General features: G+C 45.2%; 1 long non-coding RNA gene across 6 annotated transcripts in view; it reads right to left on the reverse strand.

Moving 5' to 3' along the window:
* The window catches only part of LOC129145722 (uncharacterized), a 94872-nt gene that overhangs the window by 69172 nt on the left and 6396 nt on the right, over positions 1-19304 (reverse strand). Inside the window, exons 1-4 of one of the 6 annotated variants that reach the window (XR_008551698.1) lie at positions 17744-18671; positions 10685-11446; positions 9225-9325; positions 8920-9133 (exon numbers count right to left, since the gene is read on the reverse strand). This is a non-coding gene — a long non-coding RNA (uncharacterized LOC129145722). Of the gene's footprint in view, positions 1-8919; positions 9134-9224; positions 9326-10684; positions 14631-17743; positions 18672-19304 lie in introns of those variants that run through there. The other 5 variants (XR_008551697.1, XR_008551696.1, XR_008551700.1 and 2 more) reach the window with 5 other exon arrangements.

Raw genomic sequence — 19304 nt, forward strand, 5'->3', positions numbered from 1 at the left:
CTAGAAGAACTAGAAGAACTAGAGGAACTAGAAGAACAACAAGAAGTAGAAACAGAAGAATAAGATGAAAAAGCAGAAATAACAGAAGAATAATCCGAAAAAGCAGAAATAATAGAAGAAAAAGCTGAACAAGAAGGAGAAGCAGCAGCAGAAGTAGAAGTAATTGACAAAACAAAATGTGCAGAAGAAGCAGAAGAAGATGAAGAAGAAGAAGAAGAAGGACATGTAGAACTACAAGACGAACAAGAAGAACCAGAAGAACAAGAAGAACAAGAAGAAGAAACAGAAGAATAAGCCGAAAAACAGAAATAACAGGGCACTCTCCGATCAGCAGAGAGGAGGGAAACAACAAACCAAAACGACCAACAAGAACAAACTACGCAGCAAGCGGCACTGTGAGTGGAAAGGAACTATTGCAGCCACCACACCCCGTGAACGGGAGCTGTGGAGAACCCTGCAGGATCCGCCGCGGCGGTGAGCGAACGGCTCCGGGCACCATTAAAGAGAGACCCCGCCCAGGAGGAGACCAGCACCAGCACACAGCCCTGGGCTGCCCGGTAAGCTGGTGCGGAAAAGCGGCGCCCTGGAAAAGCAGGCGCGGATCGCGGTCAGGATTGCGCGGAAAAGCGGCGGGCTGGAAAACCAAGTGCGGATCGGAATCGGGATCACGCGCGGAAAAGCAGTGCAGTTGAAAAGCAAACGCGGATCCAGATCGCAGCTGCCCAGGTCCCTGCACCTGCGACCTAGGCAGGAACCAGGCGCCCAGGCACGGGAGCTGGATTCAAAAGGCGCCATTCCCGCGCCAATGAACTGGGCTACAGCCTGAGTCCTGGAACTGAGGGCTTTGGAACTGACACCCGGGACACGAAATTAGGGGCGTGGGTTCCCCACGACGGTGGGGCACAAGGCAGACACAGCACCCCAAAGCCGTTGAGGTGTACCCTACCATTCCCACTCTATTCCCTGTCCCACGGGGTGGAAAATCAGCTCCCCAAGGGCTCCAGGAGAGATCTCTGGCTCCACCTAGCGACTTGAAGACAGCAGAGGCGCCTAGAGGAACCAGTGGCCAGCTGGGGAGTTAGCCCACGCCGGGCCCCTTCCGACCAGTAGTCTGAGCCCACAGGGGGAGCGAGCACCCACAGCCAGGGCAGACCAGGTGCGCAGAAGAGTGTGCCTGAGACCGGACGTGCAGGGAGTGTGTCCCACATCACCATCTTAGAACAGGGACATTTCTTCAGTAAAGACTACCTGCAGAAGGCTTCCTCAGGAGCCAGAGGTGAGCAGGGGAAGTTCGCCCACGCCAGACCCCATCTGGCCTGCAGTCCAAGCCCAGAGGGGGAGCAGGAACCCACCGCTGGGGCAGACCAGGCGCAAAGGGGAGTGTGTCCCCACATCGGCATTTTAGAACAGGGACCTTTCTCCAGTAAAGACTGCTTGAAACTAACAGATGACTCCTGGAGGAACCAGAGGAGAGCAGAGAAGCTCACCCAAGATGCGGGCCAGTCCCAACTACACAGTGTCCCAACGCATACGGCAAATGAGAAAACAGACAGTAGGGAGGAGAAGAACCACACGCAACCTAGCAACTCCCCAGGGAAAAAGCACACCACAAAAAGAAAAGCAGCCCCCAGATTGCAACGACAGTAACTTGGAAGAACTTCTGAGCCTTCCAGAAAGAGAATTTAAAATTGCCGTGTTTAAAAAACTGACAGAAGTCATAAAGGAAAACAATGATACGGGAAAAATAATCAACGATCAGAAGAACGCAATTGAGTCCCTAGAGAGGGAAAACAATGGTCAGAAGAATGAAATTGAGTCCCTAAAGAGGGAAGTAAAAGAAATGCAGGAGATCAAAGAATTAATGGAAGAACTAAAGAATTCTGGGAAAAGCAATGAAAGCAGAATAGATGAAATCGAAGAACGAATAAGTACTCTTGAAGACACAGAAATAAAAAGAACCAAAACAGAAAAGGAAAGAGAAGTACGAAGGAAAAAGAACGAAGAAAGACTTCGGGAACTATCTGACTCCATGAGGAAAGGAAATATAAGAGTTATAGGAATACCACAAGGAGAGGAGAGAGATGTAGAAACAGAGAAAATATTCAAAGAGATAATTGAAGAGAACTTCCCAAATGTGAAGAAGGAGCTGAAAATTGATATACAAGAAGCAAGAAGAACACCAAACTTCCACGACGAAAGGAAAAATACAGCAAGACACATAATAGTAAAGCTCCCAAGAATCCAGGACAAGGAAAAAATAATGAAGCTGGCAAGAGGGAAGAAACAGATAACATTCAAAGGAAAGCCAATCAGGCTGACATCAGACTTCTCCGAAGAAACACTACGGGCAAGGAGAGAGTGGAGGGACATAGTCAATAGACTCCAAGAAAACAGATGCCAACCAAGAATTCTCTATCCTGCAAAGCTCTCCTTCCTCTTTGAAGAAAGAATATGGACCTTCCCAGACAAACAGAAACTCCGGAATTTCATTGCAACTAAACCCCCACTCCAAAAAATACTACAAGGAGTCCTAAAGCCAGAACCTCAGAGGGACGAATAACAATGAAAGAAGGCCAAAAAAAATGTTATTAAAAGAATAAATAAATAAAATCAAAGGAAAGACAAACACAATGGCAAATACAGATGCTAACATATCAATATTAACTCTAAATGTAAATGGACTAAACTCTTCAATAAAAAGACACAGAGTTGCAGCCTGGATTAAGAAAAAAACCCAACCTTTTGCTGTCTCCAGGAAACACATTTAGCTACAAAAGATAAAAATAGGCTCAAAGTTAAAGGATGGAAAACAATCCTACAAGCAAATGGACCAAAAAAGAAAGCAGAACAGCTATACTTATATCAGATAAAACAGATTTCAAACTCAAAAAGATAAAAAGAGACCCCAATGGTCACTACATTATGATCAAGGGGACAATACTTCAAGAAGAAATAACACTCATTAACATATATTCACCAAACGATGGAGCACCAAAATATATCAGACAACTGTTGTCCTCTCTGAAAACAGACATCAGAGAAAACACATACGTAGTGGGAGACTTCAACACACCACTATCAACAATGGATAGATCAACAAGAGAAAAAATAAGTAAAGAAACCAAAGCTCTAAATAAGGACCTAGAGCATTTGGGCTTAACAGACATCTATAGAACACTAAACCCCAAAAAAAACGGAGTACACATTTTTCTCAAGCGCACACGGATCATTCTCCAGGATCGATCTCATACTGGGGCACAAGACAAACATCAACAGATACACCAAGATTGAAATTATATCAACCATCTTTTCTGACCATGAAGGCATCAAACTAGAAATAAACCATAAAAAGAAGGAAAGGAACTTTCCTACCTCATGGAGATTAAAAACCACACTACTGGAAGACCACTGGACTAATGAGGAGATCAAAGAAGAAATTAAAAAATTCTTTGAATTGAACGACAAGGAGGACACCAATATCCTAAATGTATGGGATGCAGCAAAAGCAGTAATAAGAGGAAAATATATAGCAATAGAAGCTCACATCAAAAAACAAGAAAGAACTCAAAGAAACAACCTAATCTCGAAGCTCAAAAATCTAGAAAAAGAACAACAAAAAAACCCCAAAACCAGTAGAAGAAAAGAAATAATAAAAACAAAAGCAGAAATAAATGAAATTGAAACTAAAAAAACAATCCAAAAGATCACTGAAACCAAGAGCTGGTTCTTTGAAAAAATCAATAAAATAGACAAACCCCTAGCCAGGCTCACAAAGGAAAAAAGGGAGAAAGCACAAATAAACAGGATCATCAATGAAAGAGGAGAAATCACAACGGACAAAGCAGAAATCAAAAGAATAATCAGTAACTACTGTGAACAGTTATATGGAAACAAGTTTAACAATCTAGAGGAGATGGACAAATTCCTACAACTCTACAATCACCCAAAGATAGATAAAGAAGAAATAGAACACCTAAACAGACCAATTACAAGCAGCGAAATTGAAATGGTAATAAAAAACCACCCCAAAAACAAAAGCCCAGGACCTGATGGATTTACAAATGAATTCTACCAAACATTCAGAGAAGAATTAGTGCCTATACTTCACAAACTCTTCCAAAAAATTGAGAAGGAAGGGACAATACCAAACACGTTCTATGAAGCCAAATTTACACTAATAACAAAACCGAACAAGGACAACACAAAAAAGGAAAACTACAGGCCAATCTCCCTAATGAACACTGATGCAAAAATCCTCAATAAAATTTTAGCTATCAGAATCCAACAATGTATCCATAAGATAATTCACCACGACCAAGTAGGATTCATTCCAGGGACACAAGGATGGTTTAACATCCGAAAATCAATCAACGTTATCCAACACATCAACAAAAAAGAAATATAAAAACCATATGATAATATCAATAGATGCTGAGAAAGCTTTCGACAAAGTGCAACACCCATTCATGATAAAAGCCCTTGATATTCTTGGGATACAAGGAACATACCTCAACATCATAAAGGCCATATATGACAAGCCAACAGGCAGTATCATTCTCAATGGTGAAAAGCTGAAAGCAATTCTATTAAGATCTGGAACAAGACAAGGATGTCCATTCTCACCACTGCTTTTCAATATAATACTGGAAGTCCTAGCCAGAGCAATAAGACAAGAGAAAGTCATCCAAGGAATCCAAATAGGAAAAGAAGAAGTCAAACTATCACTATTTGCAGATGATATGATAATATACATAGAGAACCCCAAAAACTCCACAGAAAAACTAATTCAACTCATCAATCAGTTCAGTAAAGTGGCAGGATACAAAATCAACACGCAAATGTCAGTAGCCTTCCTATACCCAAACAATAAATCTGAAGAAGAAGAAATAAAAAAAAAAATCCCTTTTTTTATTGAAAGAAAAAAATCAAATATTTGGGAATAAATCTAACAAAAGAGGTAAAGGACCTATACAAAGAAAACTATAAAACACTGTTAAAAGAAATAGAAGAAGACACAAAGAAATGGAAAGACATCCCCTGCTCATGGATTGGAAGAATAAACATTATTAAAATGGCCATCCTCCCAAAAGCAATATACAGATTCAATGCTATTCCAATAAAAATTGCAATGTCATTCTTCAAAGAAATAGAACAATTATTGATGAAATTCATATGGAATCACAAAAAACCCTGAATAGCCATAGCTCTCCTGAAAAAAAAAAGAAGGGAATGGAGGCATCACACTCCCAGACTTCAAACTCTACTACAAAGCCATAATCATCAAAACTGCATGGTATTGGAACAAGAACAGACATACAGACCAATGGAATCGAATAGAAAATCCAGAAATAAACCCACAGATTTATGGTCAACTAATCTTTGACAAAGGAGCAAAGACTATGCATTGGAGCAAAGAAAGTTTGGGTTGCTACATGCAAAAGAATGAAGCTTGACCACTACCTCACACCGTACACAAAAATCAACTCAAAATGGATTAAAGAACTAGACATAAGACCTGAAACCATAAAATACATAGAAGGAAATATAGGCGAAACACTACGGGATTTGCACATCAAAGACATCTTTACAGACACATCACCCAAAGCAGTGATAGTGAAGGCAAAGATAAACAGCTGGGACTACATCAAATTAAAGAGCTTCTGCACAGCAAAAGAGACAATAACAAAAACAAAGAGAAACCCCACCAACTGGGAGAACATTTTTGCACACAACACTAATGATAAAGGACTGATCACAAAAATCTGCAAAGAGCTGATGAGACTCAACAACAACAAAGAAAATAATCCAGTCAAAAAATGGGCAGAAGAGCTAAAAAGAAACTTCTCTGAAGAGGAAATGCAAATGGCCAACAGGCATATGAAAAAATGTTCAACATCACTTGTCATCAGGGAAATGCAAATCAAAACTACCATGAGATACCATCTTACACCAGTGAGAATGGCACATATTAAAAAAACTAGCAACAACAAATGTTGGCGAGGATGTGGAGAAAAAGGAACTCTTCTGCACTGTTGGTGGGAGTGCAAACTGGTCCAACCACTGTGGAGAGCTGTGTGGAGATTTCTGGACCTACTAAACATAGAGCTTCCATATGATCCAGCAATTCCACTCCTAGGTATTTACCCAAAGGACACAGAAACATCAATTCCAAAGAACACCTGCACCCCTATGTTTTTTTTTTTAAATAATAAATTTTATTTTTATATTCCCCCATACAATTGCAAACGCCCCATTCTGACCCCAATCCCTCCCCTCCCGCCCCCCACCCCCCAAAAAGTGTCTCTGGTTCGTAGTTTTTTGTTGATATTGATTTTCACTTTCTTATAGTTATTCGTTTTCCTGGTCCCTTATTTAAGTTTTCTAGATTCCTGCTATGAGTGAGACCATCCGGTATTTTTCTTTTTCTTTTTGGCTTATTTCGCTGAGCATGATCCCTTCCAGCGCCATCCATGTTGCTGCAATTTGCATGTGTTTATCTTTTTTGAATGCTGAGTAATATTCCATGGTATATATGTACCACATCTTCTTGATCCAGTCATCTATTTTTGGGCATTTGGGTTTTTTCCAAAGCTTAGCAATTGTAAACAGTGCTGCTATAAACAGCTGCTATAAACAGTGCTGCTCTTTGGAGTGAGGCATCAGGACAGGGGGAACCTAGGGAGTCAGGCCCCCTCAACAGGAACACATGAGAGGAACAGGCCCCAAGCCACTGGGGCAACACCACGGAGGACACAGGCAGCAGCTCAGAGGCATGGAAGCCCCCCCTCCAAGCCCAGATAGCCCAAGCCCCCATCTCTTCCCAGCCCTGCTACACCACAGTCACAGCCCAGGGAAAAGCACCCCACACTATGGGCTTGGGTATGAGGCCTGGCCTCACCACAGCTCGGGGCTTAGGGGAGCCAGTTCTGCACCTGCATTTGTGCTTGAGAACACCATGTAGCCCCACATGGGCCACCGCAGACAGCACACCCTCTTAAGAGGGGTGGTGGTATGGGCTGCAGCTCAGGCTCCAGCAGGTTAGTACAACACAAGGCCCCTTTGCTCCATTCCAGGCAGGAGCCCATGGCTCACTTAGTATTGATGAGGGGCCCCACACATGGGGCACAGTGTAGGCACAACCCACTGCACCCGCAACCAGGTCTTGGGGAGCCTGCAGGCAACATGGAGAGCTTTCCCCCAGTGCTGCTCCCAGACCAAAGCACTCACCCATAGCCCCCGTGGCCTCTCAGAGCCACGTGGACCACGCTTGCCACGGTGTTTGTTCCCCAAGAATAAGCTGAAGAAGCAGAAGAAGCAGAAGAAGAAGTAATTGAAAAAGCAGAAAATGCAGAAGAAACAGAAGAAGATGAAGAAGAAGGAGATGTAGAACTACAAGAAGAAAAGAAGAACATCAAGAAGCAGAACAACAAGAAGAAACAGAAGAATAAGCCGAAAAAGCAGAAATAACAGAAGAGTAATGGAGGAGGAGGAGGAGGAGGAGGAGGAGGAGGGGGGGGGGTGGAGGAGGAGGAGGAGGAGGAGAGGAGGAGGAGGAGGAGAGGAGGAGGAGGAGGAGGAGGAGGAGGAGGAACCCACAGCCTGAGGGCCAAAAAGACTGACCCCAAGCACAAGACTCACCTCAGGTCCCCCTACAGCTTGAGTGCTCGGTGAACATCAGTTGTATAACACAAGGGCCCTCTTCACTGCATCCCAGGTGGATAGTGGCCTTGGGAGGGAGCCCAGAGACCCTGGCACTGTGTAAGCCAAGAGCCAGGTGGTGGCCAGGGCAGCACAGAGTATGGCCAGAGAAGACCAAGACAAGAAAGGTCACAGAGGCCCGGAGGGCCCAACTCTGAGGCTGTATATGCACAGGGGGGTCAGCTCATGACATTGGCAACTGCATGACTGACCCTCTAGGAGGGGAGGGCAAGCTCCCTGACGAGCCACACCACTGAGGTGTGCAGCTGTGTAGATTGGGGGTTTTTATTTGGATTGTGTATATTGGGGGTTTTTATTTGGATAATTTCGAATAATTTTACTGTAAATAAAGTGTTATTGAACATTGTTACACATAAAGTTTTATTGGAATTTGAAAACATTTCCTTAGGTCATTTCCAAAATTAAAATTACTATTTCCATTGAAAATGTATTTTAGGGCCTCCCCAGTGGCGCAGCAGGTTGAGCGCAGCCTGTCGAGCTGTACGCAGACTCCGCAGCGCTGGGTAGATCCCACAGGCCTCGGAGCAGCCCACATGGCGCGCAGACCCCTCCTGTCTCCCCGCTGCGCCCCTCATCAGTGTCTTTCAGTCAGTCTGTCTGTTCTGCCCCCAACTCTGTCTCTGGTGAATCCTCACAAACACAACCCCCATGTCTGGCTTACAACCCAGTTCTTGAGTGCATAAATAAATCTTAAAAGATTATTTATGCACTCAAGAACTGGGGTACAGGCCAGAGATGTGGGGGGTGAGAGGATTCACCAGAGTGGGGAACAGAACAGGCAGACTGACTGAAATGCACTGCTGAAGGGAGCAGCGGGCGTGATACGAGAGGTCTGCTGTGCCATGTGGAACCCTCTCTGGCCAGCCAGGATTGAACCAGCACTGCAGAGGCTGCAGACAGCTTCACAGTGCTGCGCTCAACTGCCTACGCCACCAGGGGAGGCCCTGTTTTAAATACAATTCTTAACACACCTTGCTTTATTTGCATTTAGAGTTAGGACCTTCTACCTTTTGATTTTTAGATTGTAAGAGGTTATGGAAAAATTTCATCTTTATTTATCCCACAGGCCCAGAGGTGATCGTTTTCCAAAGTCCGAGCCCTGAGCCATTGGGCGACAGAGTACCCATGGCCCCAGCAGGGGCACATTTGCAACTTGAAGCAAGCAGGGAGTAGAGAAGCAGGAGACTTCTAAGAGCTCACCTGGTCATCTGGGGGGTACAAGTCAGGCTCCTGGCCAGTCACTCCCTGAAACCTTTAGTCCACCCCCAGGCCTTGTCCCAACATAACTCCAGGTAATGAGCAGGTAGGTCACAGTGGGCTGGGGCAGGCAGGCTGGGGCAGAAGGCACAGGCGGGTCTGTTGCACACTTCGGGACTCCCAGCCTTTCACCGACAGTGTCCGTCGCAGCCAGACCCTAAAATATCCACAAGTCTTTAAAACAACAAACAAGGTTGCTTGAATTTCTGGGAAAGATTTTTTTTAATCGTTGTTAAAAATCCTCTTACCTGAAGCTGACATAAAAGCAAGGCATGGGGCCTCTCTGATGGCGCAGGGGTTAAGCACAGCACTGCGAAGCCATCTGCAGCCTCTGCTGCACGAGTTCCATCTGATGGAGGGCAAGAATGGAAAGACTGGAAAGGGAGGCCTCACATGACTAAAACCTGACTCACGCAAGGAGGTGGGGGACGAGGGGAATAACAGGACCATTAACCCAGCTGTGGAGGTTGGACCCTTAGGTGCCAGTGCCTTGTCACAAGGCAGGAGACCCAAGCAGGATCCAAAGCTCTAGGGAGTGGTGCACAGGCTTGAGGGGAAGGATATGGAGATTGGGCCCACCCTGGAATCTCTGGTCCCTTTCTAGTGTTGCCTGTTACCCGACATCAGCAACAAGCAGCCATTCCACATAGGAGTGACCCTCCCAAACAGAAAAGGACTGTATTAGGGCAGTCTCTGCACGGGCTCAGGGCAGCCGTCCATCTGTCCACCCGTGACTACACAGGTGCCTCTTCTCACCAACTCTCTCCCTCTGCAGAGCAGCAGCCTCCTGCCTGCCGTGACCTGTCAAGGCTACCAGCCTGCAACCATGCAGGCCTCTCAGCGAAACCTGTCCCTTTCCCGTTCCCTCATAAACCTGCCCTGTTTTTTGTTTTGTTTTTTTGTGGGACCCTCGCCAGCGGCCGGGGAACGAACAGGCGCTGCAGAGGCTGTGGGCAGCCCCTCAGCCCAGCGCTCAACCACTGCGCCAGCAGGGGAGGCCCTAAATCTGCTCTTTAATGTAACTAGTGTCTCTGTCTCGTGGAGAAACGTGGCTGGGGAACTTGCTGTGTCCCGCTGTAACAGGAGCTCTGGGGGCACCTTTCCCAGAGTGACCCCCAGGAACCGCACGCACTCTACAACCTACATTTTGGTGACCGTGAAGGGACTCATCACGTCATCTGGTGCCAACATCACATCCCCAGCTGGGAAGGTGACCCGCAGGGCACCGCAGACCTCTCCTGTCTCCCCGCTGCTCCCCTCAGCAGTGGATTGCAGTCAGTCCACCTGTCCTGTTCCCCATTCTGTCTCTGGTGAAACCCCTTAACCCCACCCCCACACCTCTGGCTGCACCCCAGCTCTTATGTTTATAAGTAAAGAAATCTGTTAAAAAATAAGTAAAAATTGGCCTTCCTGGTGGCACAGGTGGTTGAGCGCCGCACTGAGAGGCTGTCCGCAGCCTCTGCAGCGCCGGTTCAATTCTGGCCGGCCGGCGAGACTCCCACATGGCGGGGCAGACCTCTCCTGTCTTGCCTGCTGCTCCCTTCAACAGTGTATATTTTGTCAGTCTGACTGTTCTGTTCCCTGCTCTGTCTCCGGTGAATCCTCTCACCCTCCAGTGCATCTGGCTTGTACCCTGGTTCTTGTATAAAAAATAAATAAATCTTAAAAAAAATAAGTGAAATAAAAGCACGACTAAAACATCACTTACCTGCAGATCCGGAAATGGATCCTATTGCAAACATTACAAAGCAGCTGCTATTCAAAATACATTGTGAGAAAAATGAAGGCTCTCGGCTCCACATAGAATGTTTTTCGTTGCACATCATGGTGCAGTACTATACATTCTGGCCCAGACTCTGACATCCCTGAGTCTGTTCTGTGGTTTGGTGTCATATTCAGCCTTGAGCTGGAAGCCTGTGTTTATTTTGGGGGCTCAGACGGGTCTCCTGGGGACTGTGCAATCTTGGCTTTTGTTTCCTGAACCGTGGCTGGCCTCTCTCTGCCTTTGGATTGGTGAGCTCTATAGAGGATCGTCTACTGCCACTTTCACTTTAGTTTTCTGATTCTATTTCCCTGCTCAGCTTTTTTCTTTTTTTTCTTTTCTCTTTAAATTATACAGGGGATCTCTTGTAAACATTTCTTTCAGGGAAGATTTGTTAGTGGACCAATTCTTCAGCTTTTGTTTGTCTGGGAAAAACATTTTAACTCTCTTGTCTCTGTAGGAGAATCTTTGTGACCCGTATATTTTATTTCTATTCTGAATGCGTTATTTCATCCTCTCCTTGCACTACAGTCCTCCAGAAATGTAAGTTGGGTCCATCCCCACATATGCACGGTCCATGACAGAAACTTGTTAAGAGGTGCTGGAATCTGGACCTCATTCTGGTGTGGTTACCTGAGCGTTCTGAAAGGATAACTCTACAAGACTTTCCATGAAACCAGCATCAGGAACATCATTGGTACACTCTACCTATAGACTAGAGAGAGAGAAATTGGAGAAAGATGAAAATTTCCATAGAAAGCAGTCCAATAAATCCAGAAAAGAAGAAACTTATCATATAAGGAAAAGAGAGCCAAGATCACCCATTTTCTGGGGCACAAGGACCATAGGGAAAGCTTTTGGTATGGGGACCTGGCAAGACTCTTGTGTATTGCCAGAGTGCTATGCAAGAAATCCCAGGTCCAGACATGCAAATGAGCCCTCTTACTTTCCTTTTGCTTTGTGAAATGAATGTGTATATTATTGTAAAATAGTCTCCTTTGTGGGCCTCCCCTGGTGGCGCAGCGGTTGGGCCCACAGCCCACAGCCCGCAGCCTCCGCAGTGCTGGTTCGATCCCCGGCCACCGGGAGGGTTCCACATACTGCACAGACCTCTCCTGCCACCCGCTGCTCCCCTCAGCAGTGTACTTCCTCAGCCTGCCTGTTCTCCTCCCCGCTCTGGCTCTGGTGAATTCTCTCACCCTCCTGTGCTTCTGACTGTACCCAGTGCCTGTATAAATAAATAAATAAATCTTTAAAAAAAGTCTCCTTTGTACTCACTGAGTATTTCTGCTGTGAGAGAAAGATGAATACGTCAGGGGCTATCAGCAAACATTTCCTTTTTAAAGCCATTTCAGTGACTCATACAGGGCTGCCACCATATAAGTCCAAATGTGGCATTTACTCTATGATGCTAATTAATTTCATGCATGTTTGCCTGGGGCATTATTTCTTTTCCCTGGATGTTCCTATAAGATTCAGAATTGAGAATATTATTCATTGTACATAAAAATATAAAGGGTCTTTGTAATGCAGTCAAATATAAATGACATTTTAGGGTATCATCACTGTGAATGTTACATGAATCTCAAAGTCAAAAATCTGTTCACCTTATTAATTCAAGCATTAATTCAAGCATTCACCTTAATTCAAGCATTTTTTTTACATGGATATAGAATATTGAGTTCAATTCTTTCCTGTTTAGTGAGATGAGCTCTATATACTGACCTTGTTTTTGCAGATTTATTTCATTCTATTGTTCCTAATATGAGTTAATTTGCATTTTGGGGCTTTATATGTACCTAGTTGGCCAGAAAATTGAGCAGGCAAAAATATAAACAGACCAAAAAAACCCACAAAACCTGCAACAAAAACACCCTCTTACGTTCAGAACAATTTAATAGCAATATTTATATTAAAGACAAGAAGCTACCTATAAATCCTTGTTCATTCCATAATAGTTATAGCCTGAAATTAGTGATGCAAAAGTAGCTTTCCCAGTTCCTGTGCAGTTATGAGTGATCATGTGACTCGTTCTTCCCAATACAAAGTGAACAAATGTGACAGATGTTACCTCTGGACATGGTAAGAAGCTCATGTTCCTTCTCAATGACCTCTTAGTCCACATCCAAAGAATTGATGTAATATACTATGATATTATCTAGGATAATTGATCTGTGAGCCAGAGGTTGCTAGTATACTTATAAGACCAAGCAGGAAAAAAATGGTTCAAGAGAACTGTTCTAAGAAAGAATTCATAAGAAAGAATTTTTTATTCTGTTGAACTGTTGCATTTGGATTTAATGATCACCACAATCTTGTGGGTCTTCACTAATCTTTACAATATATATACTTTTTGCTATTGCTTACAAATCTTTAAGATTTCCAGAAATCCCAGTCTATGTATCTCCCTAGGAGCTTCTGTAACTTCACCTACTTTTCAATCAAGTGCACATACTTTGTGGGTATTTTGATGTGTTAAAGACTTTACTTGGGGGTGGGGGCAGAATGTCATACATATTGGTACGAAATGAAATTTTTACTGGAATGATAACTATGACATTAACAATGCATGGCGGTAAGTAGTGATTTTACCACTTCTAAAAACAGAAATACATCCCCTTAAATTTAGCCAATATTATTTGTTGTGCCCATGAACATTATCCAACAGGTTTGATGACACCGCACTTCCTGCCTTCATATTCAGACAGTGAAAGCTGTATCATGGGACAAGTGTTTTAGATGAAAAGGAACGGGTAGGAAATAAAAGTGTAATGCAAATCTAGACCCATGGTTGGATAGTTGACAGCTGCATGTCTGCAGGGAAAAAAAAGAGTCAATATTTTCTGTGAGGATAGATTGAAATGGGATTGAAGTACAGCTGGATTTTATCTGATGCTCCGTAACAGTACCCATTTCTCTCAGACGTAAAAGAAGTATCTGGATGAGTCTGACGACTTAGACTATTCAGTAATCACAAATTCTATCACTTTTCTTTGTATATAAATATTGATATTTTTCATGTATCTAATGTGGCATTTCAGAAATAAGAATGTGTTGCTTTGTACTGTTGTGTGATGACTTCTTTAAAACCTTACCAAAATGATGTACACAATTTTTTTTGTACTAGACAAAGAATTTTATTTTTATAAGACTGAGAAAGATATGACCCCGTGATCTCAAGTACTGTGAATTTTGAATGGTACTACACTCAGATTTTTCTAGAAATTTCCTAATTATGTTTATATATTACCTTGATCAATATGTTTTCAATATTATGCAGAAGAAAATAGACCTTTTATTTACATATATATAAAAAATATACTTTTCAAGAACCTATTAACTGTTCTTCCATCAACATTCAGTTAATCTTATTTATTCAATAAATTCAATCCCCAAATACTTTTTTTGGTTTTATGTTTGTCAGGCAGAATCGTATGTTCATTTTTATTATATTCCTATGTATAATGTGAAAGTTACTGGCAGAATGCAGAGGTAATTCATATGAGGAAAAGTTTTCTGGGTGGGGAGCATGGGGTGAGACATTCTGATTTAAAAAACACAAGTGTGGACTCAGTGGTTGAGCGCTCGGTGACTCAGTGGTTGAGCGCTGGGTTGCGAAGCTGCCCGCAGCCTCTGCAGTGCTGGTTTGATCCCTGCCTGCTCCTGGGCCACCAGAGGAGGGCCCCACATGGCATGCAGACAGACCTCTCCTGCCGCCCGCTGCTCCCCTCAGCAGTGTACTTTGGTCCTTCTGCCTGCTCTGCTCGCTGCTCCGGCTCTGGTGAGTTCTCTCACCCTCTCGTGCTTCTGACTATACCCAGTGCTTGTATAAATAAATAAATCTAAAAAAAAAGAAAGAAAGAAGAGAGCTGGGCTTGAGTTCAGATCTTAAATAAATAAATAAATAAATAAATAAATAATAAAAAACACAAGAAACTCTTAGTGTCATCCTGCAAATGCTGTGAAAGCTAAAAACAAGGATTATGTTGCTATACATTACTCTAAGGACAAAGACTGAAATTTAGCCTGGCCCACAGACCCTGGATCATCTATACTCCATCCCTCTTCCTTTAAATAAACAGAAAGATATACCCAGCTCATGGGTTGGAGGAGTCAGCATTGTAAAAATGGTCATCCAACCCAAAGCAATTTAGAGATTCAATGCAATCCCAATAAAAATCCCAATGGCGTTCTTCAAAGAAATAGAACAAAGATTAATGAAGTTCATCAGAAAGCACAAAAGACCCCAAATAGCCAAAGCTTTCCTGATATCAAAGGGGGGAAATGAAGGTATCACACTTCTGATTTCCAACTATATGCTAAAGCCAGAGTAGTTAAAGCAGCATGGCAATGGAACAAAACCAGACACAGAGACTAATGGAACAGAATTGAGAGCCCAGAAATAAAACCACATTTATGGACAACTAACATACAAGACAGGAACAAAGTCCATACACTGGAACAAGGAAAGCCTCTTCAATAAAGGGTGTTGGAAAAGTGGACTGCCACATGTAAAATGATGAAACTAGATCATTACCTCACAGCACACATGAAAATCAATTCAAAATGGATAAAAGACTCAGATATAAGACCTGAAACCATCAAACATATAGAGAAAAACCCATGTAAAATGCTCCCTAACATCAATCTCAGAAACATATGAAGGAGAGAGGAAACAACGGATACTACATCAAACTAAAAGTTTTCTGTACAGCAAAAAAGACAGTGACCCAAACAAAGATACACCGTCTGAATGGGAGAACACACCTGCACACCCTACCTCTGATGAAGAATTCATATCAAAGTTCACAAAGTACCTATACAAATCAACAAAATGAAAACAACTGAATCAAAAATGGGAAAAGGATCTAAACAATCACTTCCGTAAAGAAGACATGCAGATGGCCAACAGGCACATGAAAAAAATTCTCTTTCTCATTTATCTTCAGGGCAATGCAAACCAAACAATCACAAGACACCACCTCAGACTTGTGAGAATGGCCCACAGTTAAAAAACACACAAACAACAAGTGCTGCAGACGATGTGGAGAAAAGGACCCTCTTACGCTGTTGGTGGGCGTGTGAATTAGTCCAGCCACTATGGAAAGAAGTGTGGAGATGCCTGAAAAGACTGAAAATGGATCTTCCACATGACCTAGCAGTTCCACACCTCGGTATCTACCCAAACAGCACAAAAGAGGGGCCTTCCTGATGTTGCAAGGGGTTAGCCTCAGCACTGTGAAGCTGTCTGCAGCCACTGCAGCACAAGTCACCCTGGCCAAGGAGGTGACCCACTAGGCACAGCGGACCTCTCCTCTCTCCCCGCTGCTCCCCTCCATTCCCCTCAGCATTGTACCTGAGCAGACCCAGCTGTTCTGCTCCCCACTCTGTCTTGGTTTGTACTGTCACCTGTGCCTTCCACACCTCTGGCCTGCACCCCAGCTGCTATATGCATAAATAAATAAATCTTACAAAAAAAACAAAGAGCACAAATGCACTAATCTGAAAGGAAACCTGTGCTCCTATGCTCACTGCAGCACTATTTACACTAGCCAAGATGTGGAAACAACCTATATGCTGCAGGACAGATGGGGGGAACATGATGGGGTCTGTAGACACAACGGTATACTACTCTGCGATAGAAAAATGATAAACTCAAGCCGATTGCAGCAACATGGATGGAGCTGAAGGGATGACTCTAAGCAAAGTGAGCCAGAAGGAGAAAGATAAACACTGGATGGTCTCACTTACATGTGGAGTCTAGACAAACCAAACACAGAATCAGACAGAGACAAACTGTAAATGGACCCTTGACAACACACTGTGAGTCTGAGACGCTCAGGACCGTTAGGGAGAGGGGGAAGAAAGGGCGACAGTATAGAAGTGGGGGCAGGAGGAGCGAAGGAATGTGGGGCTAGCAAGGAAGGGAGGACAGGAGGACACTTTTCAAAGAGCACACGGATCATCCTCTAGGATCAGTCACTTACTGGGTCACAAGACAAACAGCAACAAGCACATGAAGACTGAAATCATACCAGGGTGTTCTCTGACCATAATGGCATCAAGCTAGAAGTCAACTACGCAATGAGCATGGAACCCCCACTCTACATGGAATGGAACAACACGCAACTGAGCAACCACTGCATTCATGATGACATCAAAGAAAAAAATTAAAAAGGGCCTTGAATGACTGAAAATGAGGAAATAACTTTTCAGAAGGTCTGGGGAACAACAAAAACAGTATTAAGAGGAAAGTATAGAATAACTCAGGCCCACATCAAGAAACAAGAAAAACAAACAAACAAACAAACAAAAAAAAACCCTGATCTCCCATCTCGAAGAACCAGAAAAAGAACAAAAAACCCCAAAAAGCAGTAGGAGAAGGGAAATAACAAAAAAATAAAGCAGAACTAACTGAAATAGAAACTAAAGACAGTCCAACAGATCCATGAAACCAAAAGCTGGTTCTCTGAAAACATAAGTAAAATGTACTAACCTCTAGCAAGACTCACAACAAAAAAAGGGAGAACAATCAAAATAAACAGGACCAAAAATGAAAGAGAATAAATCAAAACAGACACCGTGGTCAGGAAAAAGACACATCCTGGGTCACACAAACACACAATCCGAGATCATAAATTCTGAAGCTAACAAACAGTGGCACCCAGCATCTGGGAGGTGGCCCACCTGTGTATGAAGACAACTTGGAAGTGGGCTGGCATCCTCTACTCAGGGGAAAACCATCAATGGGTTGGAGGTGAGGAGGGTGGGACACACTTCCTGAGAAACTCTGGCCAAAGACAAGGTATACAGAGAGATGGAAGTGGCGGTACTGACATAGAGCATGACTGGCCGGGATCCCCAATATCTGACATTATCTTAAAAATCAAGGACCAGGGAAATAAGCACATGCCAGGGCTGCATGGTGCCTGGGGACCGGCTGCTTGGATGAGCTCCCCTTCTGGTGAAGCGCTGACTCATGGCAACAGGAGCACCCCGACTGACCTGACACCCTGGGCAGGCTGGCTCCATCCCGGGCTAGAGGATTTCTTCAACACGGCGAGGTGACAAGTACTTGGTCTTTCTTTTATTAAAATAATTTACTTTCTGCTCCCTAGCATTACTAATAAAATATCTTAAATGAAAAGAAAGATCAAATGTCAGCATCAAGTAACAGGAAAAAAAAATGAAGTTTCGGGCCTCCTTGGTGGCCTAGGGGTTAAGCCTCAGCGCTCCCACTGCAACCGCCCACCGCGATGGCCTGAGTCCTGTCCCCGGCCAGGGAGCTGACTTCATGGTGCAGCTGACCTCTCCCGTCTCACCGCTGCTCCCCTCAAGCAGTGTATTTCAATGATCCCCTTTTTGCTCCCCACTCTGGGGAGTCCTCTTACCCCCAACTCCGGCCTACACCCCAGTTCTATATGCATTAATAAAACTACATCTATAAAAAAACTCAAGCTTGAAGGGGAGTTGGGGTTTCAGAGGATTATACTCACTGGGCAGCAGGCTGAGCACCCAGCAGGGCCTGGCCGCCAGGCCCAGCACAGGAAGGTGAGGGGCACGCGGCCTCCCCTCTTCACCAGGTAAGGACCGTGGAGGGCAGCAAATCAAGGGGAGCTTACAGGTTAGATTTCAACCTGCTGCTTACCAGAGGCTGACACCGCGGGCATATGCATCGGGTGTGGGGTGTGAGCCAGTGTGGGCCGCGGAGAGGACATTCAGGCTCCGCAAGGGCCCCTTTGACAGGAGGACTGTCTTTACTGGGCGTCTCTGGAATCAGACGGGGGGCTCTGGCGGGCGGGTGGAGGTTGCCCTTTTGCAAGACACATCCCGGGAATATAGGGACACCCCGTCTTGGCGAAGGCTCCGGGTTCTCACCTGCGTGCGCTGCCCAACCTCTCCATCCCTCTCAGAGGCTGTGGCTCCTCGCGAGGCGCCACCCCCGCCCCGGCTGCTGGGCTTCCCGCGCCCCCAGCGCTGACCCCCGTCCTCCGCCCTGTCCACAGTGAAGATGTTACTGAGGAGGGGCCGAGGCCATGTTGGCGGCCAATGTTTTCCTGGGGCTCCCAGGGGGTGCGAGGGGGAGTCCATGCTGGCCCAGATGTGCTTTCTCCCACCCTCTGGCCTTTATCACAGGTGTCCGTCAGGAGCCACAGGGCAGCGGGGATCACTGTCCCTCCATCCAGGGTCCTGGTGCGCCCAGGGAGCCCCCAGTGGGCGCCAGCAGGGGTCACGGGCCGGCCTGAGGAAGGGTGACCCAGGTGGGGAGCCTCACCCGTGCGGGGATCCAGGCGAGGCCCAAGCCAGCAGACCCATCCCCCGAGCTCCTCTCAGCCCCCTCCCAGCTCAGCGCCCCTTCAGGGGGCGCAGCAGGGGCCTGGACCCCCCTTTGCAGTCAGGGCGCTGTGTGTCCCCGCCATCGCGCCAGCCAGGAGACGCAGGCGCGGCCAGAAGCTGGGGGGACACAGTGGCCCCACGTCCTGGGTCTCCAGGGACCGTTGGCTCCGCCTCCCCCGCACCCCACCCCCAGCCAGCAGCCCAGGTCCGGGTCGAGGCCCCCTGCCCC

Source organism: Talpa occidentalis, unplaced genomic scaffold (genome assembly GCF_014898055.3).
Source record: "Talpa occidentalis isolate TD23 unplaced genomic scaffold, MPIMG_talOcc4v2.1 talOcc4.14, whole genome shotgun sequence".
In the NCBI taxonomy this organism is placed as follows: domain Eukaryota; kingdom Metazoa; phylum Chordata; class Mammalia; order Eulipotyphla; family Talpidae; genus Talpa; species Talpa occidentalis.